Here is an 18,654-nt window from a genome sequence, read left to right as displayed (position 1 = left end):
CGCACGATCGGAAACCACGACAAGCAAGCAAGCAATCACGGCATCACCTGCAATCTGGCATGACACGCCAGGTCAGTACATTGAATGTACTTGCAAGCTCACAACAACCAAAAACATCAAGGCAAGACAATAACATAGCATTAAGCAGGTTAATTAAATTAACACCTACCATGATACGACAACAACTACTAAGCATGATATGAAACTACTACAATACTGATGAACCAACATCTCATATCTCCATAATCATATCTCTCTTGGCTAACCGGCCAAGCAATATACCATCTCGATCACTTTGTGATCAAAACCAAACGGTGATCCTTCCGGCGATCACTACCATGACCAACACTTGGTCTCAAACTGTGATCTTTCCGGCGATCACAAGCACGACCAACACTTGGTCTCCAACATCATCATCAACATCCTGCCAATCTATACTGCTCAACATATCAACATATAAATCACCTATAAGTCATTCCGTCATGTGAGTGTTGATCGAACGGTAGGACCTAGTACGGACGCAACTATCGATAGATTAAATACACTCTGCAGAGGTAGCACACTGTACCCACACCACAGAACTCATGGCCTCGCACTCCCATTCGGGTGGACCAATGGCATTCCGACAAAACCCTTCCATTGCCATAGCACTCTCACGGCCACTCTGACCCAAATCCCCAATGGGCTGGTCCTGGGTGGCCCCGTGTCTACCAAAGACACCCCGACCACCATCATGGTCAAAACACTCCCACTCGGGGACTTGGATCCATAAAAACAACAACAGGCACACAAGGTTATGTCTCCTTACCGGGCCAGGGTACGCACGCCCATAACCTTCCCTAGTTGGAGGCACCGGCGAGAGGCACGACAATAGAACACATTAGGGCCTTCCCAAAAAGGCAAATGTGGTTGCACTGCAAAAAGCCCGGTTCGGTGGCACCTGACCAACTTAATGACGGAACCCCAAAAATATAACTGTGGTAACTGATACTCCGATATCAACTATCAAACTATAATCCAAGTCATAACAATATCCAACAAATAATCCAAACATAATCTCATACTCTCAAAATACTCCAAGGGTAGCACAACACTACTGTCATGATGATTCCGAAAACAATAATCCTACTACTCCAATAACAAGAACAAAGCTATTCGGCTAAGATCCCCATGTAAACATCATTTCCGAAAATAATACTGCAAGCAACATAACATCAACTAGCACCATGAAAATAATCATACTAACCACTAATAATCCGAAGGCAGCATGACATCCAAAGTAATACTCCAAAATATAATAACAGATATCATCATGAAAACAATCATACTAACCGCTAATAATCCAAAGGCAACATGACATCCAAAGTAATACTCAAAAATATAATAACAGATATCATCATGAAAACAATCATACTAACCGCTAATAATCCAAAGGCAGCATGACATCCAAAGTAATACTAAAAAATATAATAACAGATACCATCATGGAAATAAACATACTAACCACTAATAATCCAAAGGCAGCATGATGTCCAAAGTAATACTCCAAAAATATAATAACATGCATCATCATGAAACTAATCATACTAACCACTAATAATCCAAATGCAGCAAGACATCCAAAGTAATACTCCAAAATATCGTATCCAACACCACCATGAAAATAATCATAACATAAGCCACTAATTATCCAGTGGAAACATGTCAACCACATAAGCTGCAAAATATAAGTCCTAGAACTCCAAGCAACGTCATGGAAATAACAAGATCAAAATACAACTATGAGAAATTGCCATGCACAAAGTCATGTAGCTAAAGCAATATTTTAAACAAGTTCAAATAATTTAAACCATGTCACTGCATTGCAATCATGCAAATGGTGGGTGTGGCTTGCCTGTGGTGGAAGAAATCACCGGAAGAAAGTGCGAGAAACTCGCAGAAAGGATCGCCGGAAAACGTACTCTCTCGGAGGGAGCTGAATAAGGGCAGGGGCAAAATGGTCATTTTTAGAATGTCAAAACATGGTGAAAATGATTCCATTGGAACGGGCTCGACGAAACGAAGAAGTGGGCTTTGGAATCACCTGATTTGGAGTTGTGGTTAAAAAGTTAGAGTTGTTTTTCTGCCAGGGACCCATTTATAAATAAAACCATCACAAATAGGCCCTTAGCCGGAAAAACTGAAAGCGCACTCCAGGAAATACGTCTTCTCCTACGGAAAATGCATTCCTCGATGTAACAGAGAGAAAATACGTCTTCATAGAAGGAAAGCGTACTTTCTCTGAAGTAGAAGCAGAATACGCTTTTGGAAGAAGGAAACAGATTGCTTGGGAATTCGTCTCCACTTAACTAACATGGAGGGGCGGGGTCAACGGGAGAGGGGCTGATGCGCGGGGCCCGCGGCCAGCTAGAGGGGAGGGGGTCAGCGCCTTCGTCCCCTTCCTCTCGCCCGCGCCTAGCCGCGGCAGAGAAGGGTCCCAACGGGGCTTGTCGGCGATTCTGGCCGCCTCCCACGGCGCTCGGCACACCAACGTGCTCAGGAGATCGAGCCGCGGTGCCTGGTCGGCCTCCTGGTTGCTTAAGATGATGGGAACGGGAGCAGCCTCGACCGCAACGGACGACTACGTCGGGCGGCGACGGGCATGGCTCCCTGGTGTGCCGGAGGGTGAGGGAAACGGCAGGGGAGGGTCGCTCGATGTAGATAGGGCCTCTAGTGGTGAAAGAAGGCAAGAAGGCGGTGGCTTTGAGAGAATTTAGCCGGGACAGAGCGGCGGCCGTGGTGACAAGGGGAAGGAATGAGAACTCCTCGAGCTCGTTTGGGTGGTTGAGGAGGCTTTGAGGGGAGGGGTGAGGCTGTGGGTGAGCTCGGAGGGTCTCGGGGTGGCCTTAAATAGCCGTGGGGTGAGGTGCCACGCTGTCATCGCCACAGACGCGTGGCCGGCGCCGCGGACGCGTGTGCGCATGCATGAACTAGGGGGCAAGCGACAAGGGAGACACAGTTGAGGTTCTCACGGGGTAGAGGCGACGCCGAAGCACGGGGAGGAAGCAACCAGGGCACGCACAGATCCAAACGGCCACTGTGCGCCCATGGGCACACGGCGGTTTGCATCGGTGAGGAAGCTGCCGGAGGGGGAGCGGGGTCCAGGTGATCGGCGAAGACGAGAGGAAGACAATGGACATGCTCACACGCGCTAAGACGACGAGGGGGAGAGGGGCCCGAGCAAGAATCCATCCTGGGCGCGGCCAACGGCAGCAGAGCGCGCGCACGGGCTTCCCATTAACGCGGTCACCGCGTGTACTGGCATGTAGCGGGGGAGAGTGGCTGGAACTTCTTGTATAGTGGGTAGTTCATCCAGGGTAGGTCTCTACTACGGTGGTAGTTCAGTTAAAAGTGATCCGGTTAAACGGTGAGAACCCTCTGAAGTTTACTGCAGTAAACTTGGGTGAGCACTAGTGATCAACAGGAAGGGTTTTGGATCCAATGGAGCTGTCTGCGAGGTTGAGGTAAAGAAGGACTTTCATCCTGGTAACTTGGAGAAGAATTGGATCAAGATAAATCATAGTTGCTTTGCAACTGACCAAAATGGTCTAGAAACTTGATCAGGATGGTACACTCAAATGGTGTGGCCACTTGAGCTCAAGTTTGGCAAGGCTTCATGATTTGCTCATATAAAGATGCTGTATAAGTTTCATACCAATTGGATTCACCGAAATGGTACTTGCTTCACAAACATCCTTGCTGACCAGAAACTTGCAAAAGTTCTAGAGAAATATTGGCTTGATTAAACATGCCCAAAATGTGTGGAGGTAGGTTATATGAATAATATAAGGCCTAGAAAAATTGGCAGCCATAATGGAGCAAGATAAAATATACTTGCTTCACAAATTGAAATTTTGGGCAGAATCAAAGAATTGAAGGTGAACTCACATGGAGGCATTACATGAGCTTTATTTTGGTGGAGGGCTATGATATGATGATATGAGGGATCATGCAAAATGGCAACTCATTTGGATATGCCTAGCTTGCACCTCCTTCACAAAGCTTCTTTCTGGATAGAAACTTTGGAAAATCATAATTAAATAATTACTAGGCAAATGAGGTTGCATTTTGGCATGTGGCAATTATATGGACAGGAAAAAGTGTCCAAGGAGTTTGAGATCAATTGGGAAAAGGAAAATAACACTTGCTTCACAATGTGCCATTTAGGGCAGAATAGGAAATGAATTATTTGAGCAAGATGATAAACATGACAAATGAAATATTTTGCCATATTTGAGAAAGATATGACCCAAACAATTTATGAGAATTATTTGGGAATTTTAGAGTGATGGAAATAAAGGTTGCTTCACAACCTAGGGCAGACGCAGTTATTCCTTTAATAGAAAAAGGAATATTCCTGAGAAAAAGAAATTAGGGTTTGGTCAAGCAGTGAAGTGACATGATCTTGTCAAGGTTTTGAGAATGATGAGCCACTTGGGAGGGAAAAATACGATGATTTCCCAGGTGACAAGGCCACAGAACCACTCCAAAAAGAAAAACAGAGCAAAGACCAATAAATCAAAAAGAAAATGAAAAGGGCCAAAATCCAGGCTGTTACAACTCTTGCCCCCTTAAAGAAATCTCGTCCTCGAGATTTAGTTGCTCTGGGAACAAGTATGACTTGAGGATACCGTTTCCAACTCGGGCATCCTTTTTCCTTTATTTATTGTTCCCCCGAGAATTTCAGATGATCAACTTACCTTGCTCTGGGGTGGCTTTTCCCAAATTTTGATGGGTCTTTGCTCATATACCAAATCCTTTGCTGACGTTGATTTTCTCATATCTGCGGTGATGTCCGATGGATCTGATCATAAATTTCTTTTTGGTCAAGAAAACCATTTTATTTCTGTCATGGGGTTGCTGCAAGCCTTCTTGGTTCAATAAATGCTTAGAATTAATCATGGCCATCTTCTGACGGGGTCTGACTGTACTGATTTATCTTGATTTATTTCCTTTGGCTCGAGCATGTGGCATATACCAGAGATTTGACTGCCTTCTATCGTGAGTAATATAACGGTGTATGGAGTTATAGTTATGTCATACCCCCAAACATTTACATTTGGATACTTTGCCCGACAGGGGTTGACGGACAAATGCTTTTCCTGACAGACTTACCGGGTACTTGATTTCGTCGGTGAGTACACCGAGTCAGAGCTGATTATTCGGCTTTTGACTTTCTTATTTTATCGGTATACCCATTTTTGGTAATACGCTGTGATATGTTTTAACATTGCCGCTGAGGTCAAACTGTTGAGGTTGCAAAGGAATCTTGGATCTGACAGAACAGACTTGGATATTCCCCACTAACCACGTCAAGCGGGTCAGCGGGATATGAAAATCCTTGTAAATAGAGTAGGCCGCTGAAGATGTATATCTTTGTGGATCCATATGGAATTATGGCCTCCAACTGACTTGAGTATCCGGACCCTGATGGTCGTGGAAAATACATCATACCTTTGTTGTCAGTCTCACCCTTTAACGGTCATGATTTTCTTTGGCAGGATACCTTGCTGAAATAACTTGGCCACAAATGTCCTTGATTCTTCGTATGACCATGACTGTGGCTAGTGCAATATTGTTGGCATTATTGCTTCTGCTTATTTTCTGACCTGTGTTCGCACATATGTGACATATACTTGGGGTTTCTAGCTGTACGAAGCTCATTGCTTTCTTAGGTATATTTGTTGGATCAGTGTTGTATCCCGTATAAGTGACCGATATGACCCAGGATACATGCGTACCATATGTATAATAATCATATGAAACTGAATATTATTGCGGCAGGCATATGTTTTGACTGAATTGTTCCTCTGACAAAATTATTGCAAATTTGATCCTTGAGAGGTACTGCCATATACTGCCAACTCATCATATAATCTCTGAGAATGGTGCATAGTGTGGTACTGACGTGAACTGGGTGGCTTACGAGGGAAGCCATCCAAGTAGCTTGCTGAGGAAGACTCTTAGATTCTGCTCGAGGCTTTTGTCTGGGTAGCGTGCAGAAGAAATCTCGATAGCTTACACCCGAAGCTTGGTCGGATTATTGTGCTGGAGAAACTTGAGTTCCGTACTTGAGAAGCTTCTCCTCGGGTTTGCTTATTGAGAAACATTCATTTCCATCTGTCAGAAGCTTTTACCGAGGTATCTTGTTGAGAAAGACCAGGTACCGTGGGCCGGAAATAGTTCACATATCATGATGAGGAAAAATTTTGAGGAGCCTTGCCTCATAAATTTCTACCAATAGCGTGTGGAATAATGTTGGGTTTCTTATATCCAAAACTTCATACTGATATGCAGACTGAAATCCATGCACACGTCCATAATATTTTTCGGCTGATCATTTGCATGAGAAAATTTGTTTGACTATCTTCCTTGAGAATATCACATCCTGACTTTCTCTTGGAGTATAACATATTTCAAGTATCATTTATTGCCAAGCCAAGACTTTGCCTATGCTCCATACCTTTGACTGAAAAATATACCGTTGGTCTTGCATCTGACTTGTCTTTCTGCTGGCTGGATCATTACTGCTATAGAATTGATGCGGATAATCAATCCAAGACACAATTGGCATTCTGAGTAGATATTCCGTATATCATGTGATTAACTGAGAAGGCCATAATGTTTAGCTGAGCTTCTTCCAAATATTTGAAATACTAATTACTTCTTCAAGTCCGGTGTAAGTTGCTGAACAACTCTTTATAGGGGAAAAATAATGTAACACCGGGGCCCAAAAAGAAAGAAGCAAAAGAAAACTCAACTAAAAACACACAACAACAATCAATTCACACACAATCAATATCACATATTACTGCTAGTCACACAATATGCATGCCTACTAAAGCACACCAATCTCGCGGGATCTCCGGTCCTACGATCTAGCATGCTGTGACGATGTGCACGAGGACGAATAAATGTGTGGAAGAATTGGTGTAATCAGCGCTACACCAAGTGCTAGCTTAGCCAGGTAGCAACCTGGACTAGCTCAGAGGCGAGGACGCACTCGATAATCATGTTGCGGGACACGAAGGTCGCAACCACATTATTATCAAGAGGATTGAAAAAGGTCCGTACTCGTCCAAGAAATAGGATCGCGGGGGAAAAACTGAGGCTGCTGACATGGCCCTTTCTTCATAACTACAATCATTAAGGGTTGCCAAAAAAACAAGAAAAAGGATGACCCGTGATAGAAGCATGTCTACCATCGAAACAAAAGGTGGGGCTGAAGGAAATAATTTGGCACGTTACTTGGGCACCATTTTTGCAAACAGTGTCGGGATCACTTGGCATCACTCTGCCGGGACAGACATGATGCCCAACACCAAAGAATGAGCAAGAAAAGAAAACTGGAGAAATGCAATGGCTGAGCTGCAGTGGATCCGGACCGATGCCATCTACACTCACCAGATTAAACCGTTAGTAACAAAATAAAAAGGCTATATGCATGCTATGCAACAAACAAATGCAGAACCCAAATGCAATAGACAAGCCGGACTTTAAACTACCGATTTCTACCAGTTTATACCGCTCGCGCTAACTAGGGCGTCCTACAGCCAGACCTGCTCTGATACCAAGCCTGTGGTACCCCAGCTTAGAGAAACCGGAACGCCCCATATTCTAGCCCAGAGATCGAGGAGAAGTCTCTGGAATACGACACTGCTTGACATAGAACAAATCAGCTCTTATTTTTTGACTATAAATAGTAGGGTAAACACCCCACTGCAACTTTTATTAATTAATTAAAGAAGAGCGAACAGCAATAGTCTGGTGGGCTTGAGATAAGCCTAACAAAAGAAAACAAGAACAAAAGAGAAACTACCAAAAAATAACTAAGCTAAACTACAGCTGAGAAACACAAAAAAACCAAAAAAACAACAAGGAACTCTATACATAGTTACAACAATGAATCCAACCAAGCAGAGAACTGCACTTCATATTTCTTCTTGATCCTGTATTTGAGAAGCTTTAGCTCCTCAGTGAATATGAGTTTCCAGCCAAGAAATGAAGGAGTTATATTATCAAAAAATTTGTTGTTTCTAGATATCCAGATGGCCCATGATCCCAATATGATAATCTCCATAAAGAAAGGGTAGTTGAGCTTATCTTTGAGGTCTTGATATGCCTCCAGAACTGACAAGTTTGGTGTTCTATAAGGATAGATGAAATCCCAGCATCTGATGGCAAAAGGACATCCCCAAAAAAGATGATGCGGAGTTTCTTCCTGTTGACAGTTCCTCACTGCACAATTGTACACTTCCAATTCAAAAAATTTCCTTCTTAAAAGATTCCTTGTGTTTACTCTGTCATGCAATAGCATCCAGAAAAAAACTTTGTGCTTGGGCTGACAGGAGCTTTTCCAAATCCATGAGAAGTGTGGTGGAGTTTGTTTGTGGCCAATTAACACCTTATAGGCTTTAATTGATGAATAGAATTCAGTTCCCCAGATGTAACTCCAAGTATCCAGTGCATCTAAGTATTCTGATTGTCTTATGGAAATGCACATGTCTTCCATTTGTAGGAACTCCTCATATGCCTGTGTAGTGAGAGGCAGATGGAATAAATCTTGGAGATATTCAGTGTTGATCACTTGTTGAACACTTGTGTGAGGATCTCTAACAAAGGAATACAGGTGATCAAACTTATGCTTGAGAACAAATTGGTGCCACATATCATCCCAGAACAGAGCACTTTTGCCATCTCCCACATTGCATCTTGCTATAGCTTTGAACTGATCAATGAGTGCTAGATTGGATTTCCACCAGAAGGAGCCCACTTTTTGATCCCCTGGAAGTTGCCCATTGCTGTAGTATGATTCCCAAATTAAACTCACCCAAGGGATGTCCTGTCTGTTGTAAAATTTATGAAGATTTTTCATGAGAAGAGTTTTATTTTGTGTGAAGATATCCAGGACTCCCAAGCCACCCTGATTTTTTGGTCTGCAAACTGTGTGCCATGCAACTAAGGCTGGTCTCCTATCTTCCATATCAGGACTCCTCCATAGGCAATGCCTTAAATATTTGATGATCTGGTGTTTAATAGTGATGTGAATGTCCAAACAACACATGAAGTAAACTGCTAAAGAAGCCAACACAGATTTAACCAACAAAACCTTCCCTGCCTGAGTCATGAAAGTGGAAATGCCAGTAATCCTCTTAGCAATTCTATTGACTATAGGCAAACACTGCTCCACAGTTGGTTTATAAATACCCAAAGGTAGCCCTAGATAAGTGAATGGAATTTTCCCTCTGGAACATTGCAAAGTGTTTGTGAAAATATCTACTCTGTCTTCTGCAATGTTTATTGGCACCAAGATTGATTTCCCATAGTTTACTGTTAGGCCTGTGGCAGATGCAAATGTGTTTAGTAGAGCTTTGAGGCATACTAGTTGTCTAGCACTTGCTTGCATGATAACAAGAGTATCATCTGCATACTGAACAATAGGGAAGTCAGGGCAGGAGTTCACTTGAAGTGGTGGTGTGACTAAATCCCTTGTCATGGCTTTATTCAAAATTGATTGTACCAAGTCAGCTGCCAGTAGGAACAGAAGAGGTGAAAGGGGGTTTCCTTGTCTTACTCCTCTTCTACAATAAAATTTCTTCCCAGGTACCCCATTTAACATTACAGTAGAGGATGCAGAATTGAAGAGCATGTGCATCCAAGTTATCCACCTTTCACCAAATCCCTTAGCTCTTAAGATGTCCATTATAGCCTGATGTTCAATAGTGTCAATAGCCTTTTCAAAATCCAGTTTGATTACAAGCAATTCTTCTTTTGACTTGTGGCACTGATGTATATATTCATAGGCCCAACCAAGACAATCTTGAATCACTCTGTTCTTTAAGAATCCATATTGGTTGATGTGTACCATCTTGAGGATTACTTTTTGTAATCTGTTTGCCAGCAGTTTAGTAATGATTTTGAGAACCCCATTAAGCAATGAAATTGGCCTGAAGTCATTAGGGGATATAGGTACCTCCTTTTTTGGAATGAGTGTGATATAAGAAGTGTTGATGCTTTCCAAATTCACATTTCCAGCATGAAAGGCAATGATAAGTTCAGTAACATCCAGTTTGATAATGTCCCAACAAACTTTGAGGAACTCATTATTAAATCCATCAGGACCTGGGGATTTTTCTGTGGGCAAGTTTTTTACTACCTCATAAATTTCTTCCTGAGAGAAAGGTTTCTCAAGATCTTGGAAAATTTGTGGATCCACTCTGTTTTCATACAGGTCCTGTAAATTGAAGTGCATGGAATGACCATTGGAGTGACCCAGTCTTTTCTTAAAAGCCTCCCAAAGGATTGCAGCCTTCCCTTCATGATCAGTAATTTCCACTTGGTCCTCATTCATGAGCATTGCAATTTTGTTATGCCTGTGATTAATTGAAGCCTTTGTATGAAAGAATTTTGTATTTTCATCACCAAATTTGACCCCCTTGATTTTACCTCTCTGCTTCCAATAAATCTTCTGATTACTGAGGACAGTTAGTAGTGTTTCTTTCAACAGCTCTCTGCAGTTATGCTCAAATAAAGTTAGGTCTCTGAATTCCTCCAGGAAGTCCCATAGCAATATACATTCATTCAACTCATCAATCTGCTTTTTGAGACAGGATATGTTCTTTGCCCAAAGTTTGAGTGCTCTCCACAAGTTTTTGAATTTAGCATCAATCTTCTTTGCTGGATCATTATAACCAACAGGAATGTTCCATGCAGTTTGAACAATATCTTTGAAAGAGCTGTGCTTCAACCAATAATTCTCAAATCTGAAAACCCTTGACTTGGTTATTGTTGTGCCAATTTTTATTACACAAGGAAAATGGTCTGAGATTGGCTTTGCTAGAGGCAGAGCAGTGGTGTCAGGGTAAGTAGTAATCCATGCAGCAGAAGTGAAGAACCAGTCTAATTTTTCAAGTAGAGGACTATCTTGCATGTTGCTCCAACTGAACTGTCTCCCTTTAAGAGGTAATTCAATTAGCCCCAAATTACTAATAGCTTCATTGAATAGTAACATCTGATTAACATATCCACCAGGTCTATTTCTGTCTTCAGGTGACCTAATGAAATTAAAATCCCCCATAACAATCCAATCAACATCATCAGGCATTTGAATATTTGTAAACCAATCAATAAATTCCAATTTCTCTTCAATGTTGCAAGGTACATAGATATTTGTGAGGATCCATGGTTTAAGGGTAGATGTACAAGTGAACTGCATAGTTAGTGAGAATTTATTTTGGAAGAGCAATTGACCATAAAAAAGAGTCCCATTCCAAGCAGTCAAAATACCTCCAGATGCCCCAATTGAAGGCAGGTATTCAAATTTGTTGAATCTTTGTGGACAGAAGTTTTGAATATAGGCCAAATCCAGATTTTGTCTCTTTGTTTCTTGTAAGCACAAAATACCAGCAGCACTATCCTCAATTTTTTTTCCTAATAGCCAGCCATTTTTCAGGAGAATTCAAACCCCTAATGTTTCAGTTCAAAATATTCCAGGATCTGTTTCTACTCATGGTTAACTAACTGGTTGGACAAATTTTGATACCAGGCCCCATCTCCTGGTATGATACCAAACTCATGCAAAGTATAGAAATTGGATGACTGTGACCCAATACAGTTTGAGATCTCATACAAGAAGTAGCAAGAAGCAGTGCATATTTTCAATAACATGAGTAACAGATGTAACACAACATTTCTGCTAGGGAGCATATTAACTTCAATATCTTCATAGAAGCCACAAATCCAGAGCTCAATCAGACTGATCAATATAGCAGTAGGCAAAAGAAGGCACCAAGTTTTTGAGACAGACATTAAACATGTTCCGAATACATCAAGCACATCAGATATCATACATTCAACCATCAAACTAGCCCTTCTCAAAATATTCCTGGTACTATTACTAATGTGACAGTTCTTCATGGCACACCCTAAGGAGTTGTAGCACCAGTGACCTTGGAGACCTTGGCCACATCCTCCTGGCCCTTCTTCTTGGGACTCTTTGAAAGCTTGTCCTGTACCTCATCCTCAGACACTTTGCAAAATGTTTTTGTCAGATTTTTGACCACTTTGTTATGCACAATGGGTGGGAATAGCATTACAAGGTAAGCAAGAGGTAGCATCACATGATTTCCTTCTATAACCATTGTTGTCTTTCTTAATTAGATCACTCCTTCTTTCCCGAGTCTCCACAAGCGGCTCTTTATCTCTTATTTTCCTTGAGACAGCTTCACCTAGTGGCAACTGGATGACTTTATTGGGGGACACTTGCTTGAGTGGGCTTCCAGTTCCACTTGAGGAGTGAGTAGTAGAGCTTATACCCTCATTTTCCTTTCCCAGACCCAACATTATTTCTTTACAACTTGGAGCCTGTGAAGTAGCAGGTCTATCAGGTATATGGAATAAGATAGTCTCTTCAGAATCACAATTTGCAGTAAGCATTTTCCACAGCTCAGATTTCAGCAGATGCATTACCCAACCAAACTTATCAGGAGTGAGGAGAAGATGAATTATGAAGTTAAACCAACTTACAGGTATGTAAATTTTGAATGTGTTTACTTCTCCCTGTGTTGCTGGAGCAAAGTGCTGAATCCACAGGTCCAAACCTTCCTCGGAAATCAAATGGGCACCATCAATAATATACAAGGTATGATTTTGAACTAGTTCGTGAATATCTAGTAAGCTAGGGGAGTTGGTTAAAGAAAAGCTCTCCATACCTTTGTGGTGCCCATCAGTGGAAGTGCCAACTTGAACAATAGGGACATCTGCTTTTCCCTTTATATCAGCTCTGAGCTCTAAGCCTTGTGTTTCTTCTGGCATATCATTACACGGGTCTGATTTTACAATGATCACATCAGCACTACGCCTGCGATACTACACTTGCTCTATGCTAGCAGTGGAACAACTCGTAGCAGCGGAAAACTTCTAGCAGTGGAACAACGACGAAGGTGGTGAATTCCACTCTGCGGGGACTCTAGCTGGGACACGATCTAGCTCGCATGAACGGAAACCACGACAAGCAATCAAGCAATCACGGCATCACCTGCAATCTGGCATGACACGCCAGGTCAGTACATTGAATGTACTTGCAAGCTCACAACAACCAAAAACATCAAGGCAAGACAATAACATAGCATTAAGCAGGTTAATTAAATTAACATCTACCATGATACGATAGCAACTACTAAGCATGATATGAAACTACTACAATACTGATGAACCAACATCTCATATCTCCATAACCATATCTCTCTTGGCTAACCGGCCAAGCAATATACCATCTCGATCACTTCATGATCAAAACCAAACGGTGATCCTTCCGGCGATCACTACCATGACCAACACTTGGTCTCAAACTGTGATCTTTCCAGCGATCACAACCATGACCAACACTTGGTCTCCAACATCATCATCAACATCCTGCCAGTCTGTACTGCTCAACATATCAACATATAAATCACATATAAGTCATTCCGTCATGTGAGTGTTGATCGAATGGTGGGACCTAGTACGGACGCGACTATCGATAGATTAAATACACTCTGTAGAGGTAGCACACTGTACCCACACCACGGAACCCATGGCCTCGCACTCCCATTCGGGTGGACCAACGGCATTCCGACAAAACCCTTCCATTGCCCTAGCACTTTCCCGGCCACTCTGACCCAAATCCCCAACGGGCTGGTCCTGGGTGACCCCGTGTCTACCAAAGACACCCCAACCATCGTCTTGGTCAAAACACTCCCACTCGGGGACACTCCCACTCGGGGACTCGGATCCATAAAAACAACAACGGGCACACAAGGTTATGTCTGCTTACCGGGCCAGGGTACGCACGCCCATAACCTTCCCTAGTTGGAGGCACCGGCGAGAGGCACGACAATAGAACGCATTAGGGCCTTCCCAAAAAGGCAAATGTGGTTGCACTGCAAAAATCCTGGTTCGGTGGCACCTGACCAACTTAATGACGGAATTTATCCCCAAAAATATAACTGTGGTAACTGATACTCCGATATCAACTATCAAACTATAATCCAAGTCATAACAATATCCAACAAATAATCCAAACATAATCTCATCATCTCAAAATACTCCAAGGGTAGCACAACACTACTGTCATGATGATTCCGAAAACAATAATCCTACTACTCCAATAACAAGAACAAAGCTATTCGGCTAAGATCCACATGTAAACATCATTTTTGAAAATAATACTCCAAGCAACAGAACATCAACTAGCATCATGAAAATAATCATACTAACCACTAATAATCCGAAGGCAGCATGACATCCAAAGTAATACTCCAAAATATAATAACAGATATCATCATGAAAACAATCATACTAACCGCTAATAATCCAAAGGCAGCATGACATCCAAAGTAATACTCCAAAATATAATAACAGATATCATCATGAAAACAATCATACTAACCGCTAATAATCCAAAGGCAGCATGACACTACTGTCATGATGATTCCGAAAACAATAATCCTACTACTCCAATAACAAGAACAAAGCTATTCGGCTAAGATCCACATGTAAACATCATTTTTGAAAATAATACTCCAAGCAACAGAACATCAACTAGCATCATGAAAATAATCATACTAACCACTAATAATCCAAAGGCAGCATGACATCCAAAGTAATACTCCAAAATATAATAACAGATATCATCATGAAAACAATCATACTAACCGCTAATAATCCAAAGGCTGCATGACATCCAAAGTAATACTAAAAAATATAATAACAGATACCATCATGGAAATTATCATACTAACCACTAATAATCAAAAGGCGGCATGATATCCAAAGTAATACTCCAAAAATATAATAACATGCATCATCATGAAACTAATCATACTAACCACTAATAATCCAAAGGCAGCATGACATCCAAAGTAATACTCCAAAATATCATATCCAACACCACCATGAAAATAATCATAACATAAGCCACTAATAATCCAATGGCAACATGTCAACCACATAAGCTGCAAAATATAAGTCCTAGAACTCCAAGCAACATCATGGCAATAACAAGATCAAAATACAACTCCGAGAAATTTCCATGCACAAAGTCATGTAGCTAAAGCAATATTTTAAACAAGTTCAAATAATTTAAACCATGTCATTGCATTACAATCATGCAAATGGAGGGTGTGGCTTGCCTGTGGTGGAAGAAATCACCAGAAGAAAGTGCGAGAAACTCGCGAAAAGGATCGCCGGAAAACGTACTCTCTCGGAGGGGGCTGAATAAGGGCAGGGGCAAAATGGTCATTTTCAGAATTTCAAAACATGGTGAAACTGATTCCATCGGAAAGGGCTCGACGAAACGAAGAAGTGGGCTTTGGAATCACCTGATTTAGAGTTGTGGTTAAAAAGTTATAGTTGTTTTTCTTCCAGGGACCCATTTGTAAATAAAACCATCACAAACAGGCCCTTAGCAGGAAAAACTGAAAGCGCACTCCAGGAAATACGTCTTCTCTTGCGGAAAACGTATTCCTCGCTGTAACAGAGAGAAACTACGTCTTCAGAGAAGGAAAGCGTACTTTCGCTGAAGTAGAAGCAGAATACGCTTTCGGAAGAAGGAAACGAATTGCCTGAGAATTCGTCTCCACTTAACTAACGTGGAGGGGCGGGGTCAACGGGCGAGGGGCTGACGCGCGGGGCCCGCGACCAGCTAGAGTGGAGGGGGTCAGCGCCTTCGTCCCCTTCCTCTCGCCCGCGCCTGGCCGCGGCAGAGAAGGGTCCCGACGGGGCTCGTCGGCGATTCTGGCCGCCTCCCGCGGTGCTCGGCAAACCAATTTGCTTGGGGATTGAGCATCACCTGGTCGGCCTCCCGGTTGCTGAAGACAGCGGGAACGGGAGCAGCCTCGACCACAGCGGACGGCTATGTCGGGCGGCGACGGGCATGGCTCCCTAGTGCGCCGGAGGGTGAGGGAAACGGCAGGGGAGGGTCGCCAGATGTAGATAGGGGCTCTTTTGGTGAAAGAAGGCAAGGAGGGGGGCGGCTTTAAGCGAATTTAGCTAGGACAAAGCGGCGGCCGTGGTGACGAGGCGAAGGAATGAGAGCTCCTCGAGCTCGTTTGGGTGGTCGGGGAGGCTTAGAGAGGAGGGGTGAGGCTGTGGGTGAGCTTGGAGGGTCTCGGGGTCGCCTTAAATAGCCGCGGGGCGAGGTGCCGCGCTGCCGTCGCCACGGACGCGTGGCCGGCGCCACGGACGCGTGTGCGCGTGCATGAACTAGGGGGCAAGCGACGACGGAGACACAGTTGAGGTTCTCACGGGGCAGAGGCGACGCCGGAGCACGGGGAGGAAGCGGCCAGGGCACGCACAGATCCAAACGACCACTGTGCGCCCGTGGGCACATAGCGGTTTGCGTCGGTGAGGAAGCTGCCGGAGGGGGAGTGGGATCCAGGTGATCGGCGATGATGAGAGGAAGATAATGGACATGCTCACACGCGCTAAGACGACGAGGGGGAGAGGGGCCCGAGTAAGAATCCATCCTTGGCACGGCCAACGGCAGGAGAGCGCGCGCACGGGCTTCCCATTAACGCGGTCACCGCGTGCACTGGCATGTAGCGGGGGAGAGGGGCTGGAACTTGCTTTCTAGTGGGTAGTTCATCCAGGGTAGGTCTCAACTACGGTGGTAGTTCGGTTAAAAGTGATCGGGTTAAACGATGAGAACCCTCTGAAGTTTACTACAATAAACTTGGGTGAGCACTAGTGATCAACAGGAAGGGTTTTGGATCCAATGGAGTTGTCTGCGAGGTTGAGGTAAAGAAGGACTTTCGTCCTGGTAACTTGGAGAAGAATTGGATCAATATAAATCATAGTTGCTTTGCAACTGATCAAAATGGTCTAGAAACTTGATCAGGATGGTACACTCAAATGGTGTGGCCACTTGAGATCAAGTTTGGCAAGGCTTCATGATTTGATCATATAAAGATGCTGTATAAGTTTCATACCAATTGGATTCACCAAAATGGTACTTGCTTCACAAACATCCTTACTGACCAGAAACTTGCAAAAATTCTAGAGAAATATTGGCTTGATGAAACATGCCCAAAATGGGTGGAGGTAGGTTATATGAATATACTTGCTTCACAAACTGAAATTTTGGGCAGAATCAAAGAATTAAAGGTGAGCTCACATGGAGGCATTACATGAGCTCTATTTTGGTGGAGGGCTATGATATGATGATATGCGGGATCATGCAAAATGGCAAATCATTTGGATATGCCTAGCTTGCACCTCCTTCACAAAGCTTCTTTCTGGATAGAAACTTTGGAAAATTATAATTAAATAATTACTAGGCAAATGAGGTTGCATTTTGGCATGTGGCAATTATATGGACAGGAAAAAGTGTCCAAGGAGTTTGAGGTCAATTGGGAAAAGGAAAATAGCACTTGCTTCACAATGTGCCATTTAGGGCAGAATAGAAATGAATTATTTGAGCAAGATGATAAACATGACAAATGAATTATTTGGGAATTTTAGGTGTGATGGAAATAAAGGTTGCTTCACAACCTAGGGCAGACAGGGTTATTCCTTTAATAGAAAAAGGAATATTCCTGAGAAAAAGAAATTAGGGTTTGGTCAAGCAGTGAAGTGACATGATCTTGGCAAGGTTTTGAGAATGATGAGCCACTTGGGAGGGAAAAAGAGGATGATTTCCCAGGTGACAAGGCCACAGAACCACTCCAAAAAGAAAAACAGAGCAAAGACCAATAAATCAAAAAGAAAAAGAAAAGGGCCAAAATCCAGGCTGTTACATGTATGTAGGCGGGAATTAGACAAAGGGATGGTCTTATTGGTTTCGGGGATATAGGGGAAGAGTGAGAGGCGGGGGGTAGCTAGAAGGAGATTGTTAAGTGTGAGTGTGTGTTTTACCCATCCAGGCGGAAGTTATGTGCACAAAAGAGGAGAACGATTTGATGCGGCGTTAGGATTGAGGGTAATTAACTACGTATGGAGACATAGAGACCTTGAACGTGCATGTGTGAGAGGTATACATGTATACGTGGGATGTGTGTGTGTGCGCGCGCATGATTGAGATAAAAGAAAGAAGACATAAGTCATAAGATCAACAACATGGGAGAGACAGATCGGTATGACAATATGCATGCATGTGAGAACGCAGGGAAGAAGGCCCGACAATTGTGCATGTGTTTTTGTCTTTAAGAGATAGTGGCGTGGGCTGGAGCATTCATCTATGGCGAGCAGAGGGAGTGAGGCGCAACGATTGTGCAAAAGAGACCAACCTATAAATGCATATGTATGGAGAGACATATATAGTGTGGGTTATAGGAAGCAAGACTCCGTGCAAGAAAGAAATGTTGATGGAGAAACTACGGATAGATACAGAGATGGAGATTCTAGCTAGAGGGACATCTGCTAGTTTGGGTGTTGGAGATGACCGTCGGGTGGTTCAAAGGGTGAAGTTATATATGTGTGTGAGAGGACACTTGACTGCATGTAGAGAGAAAATATGTAGTGTGCGTGATAGGAATCAAGAGTGAGGGCGAGAAAGAAGATTGATGGAGAAGTAGATAAATATAAAGATAAAGATGCTAGCTAGTGTGCGTTAGAGATAGGAGTCGAGTGGATCAGAAG

Source organism: Triticum urartu, chromosome 2 (assembly GCF_003073215.2).
Source record: "Triticum urartu cultivar G1812 chromosome 2, Tu2.1, whole genome shotgun sequence".
NCBI lineage: Eukaryota > Viridiplantae > Streptophyta > Magnoliopsida > Poales > Poaceae > Triticum > Triticum urartu.
The sequence above is the reverse complement of the archived record's forward strand: the minus strand, read 5'-3'. Positions refer to the sequence as shown.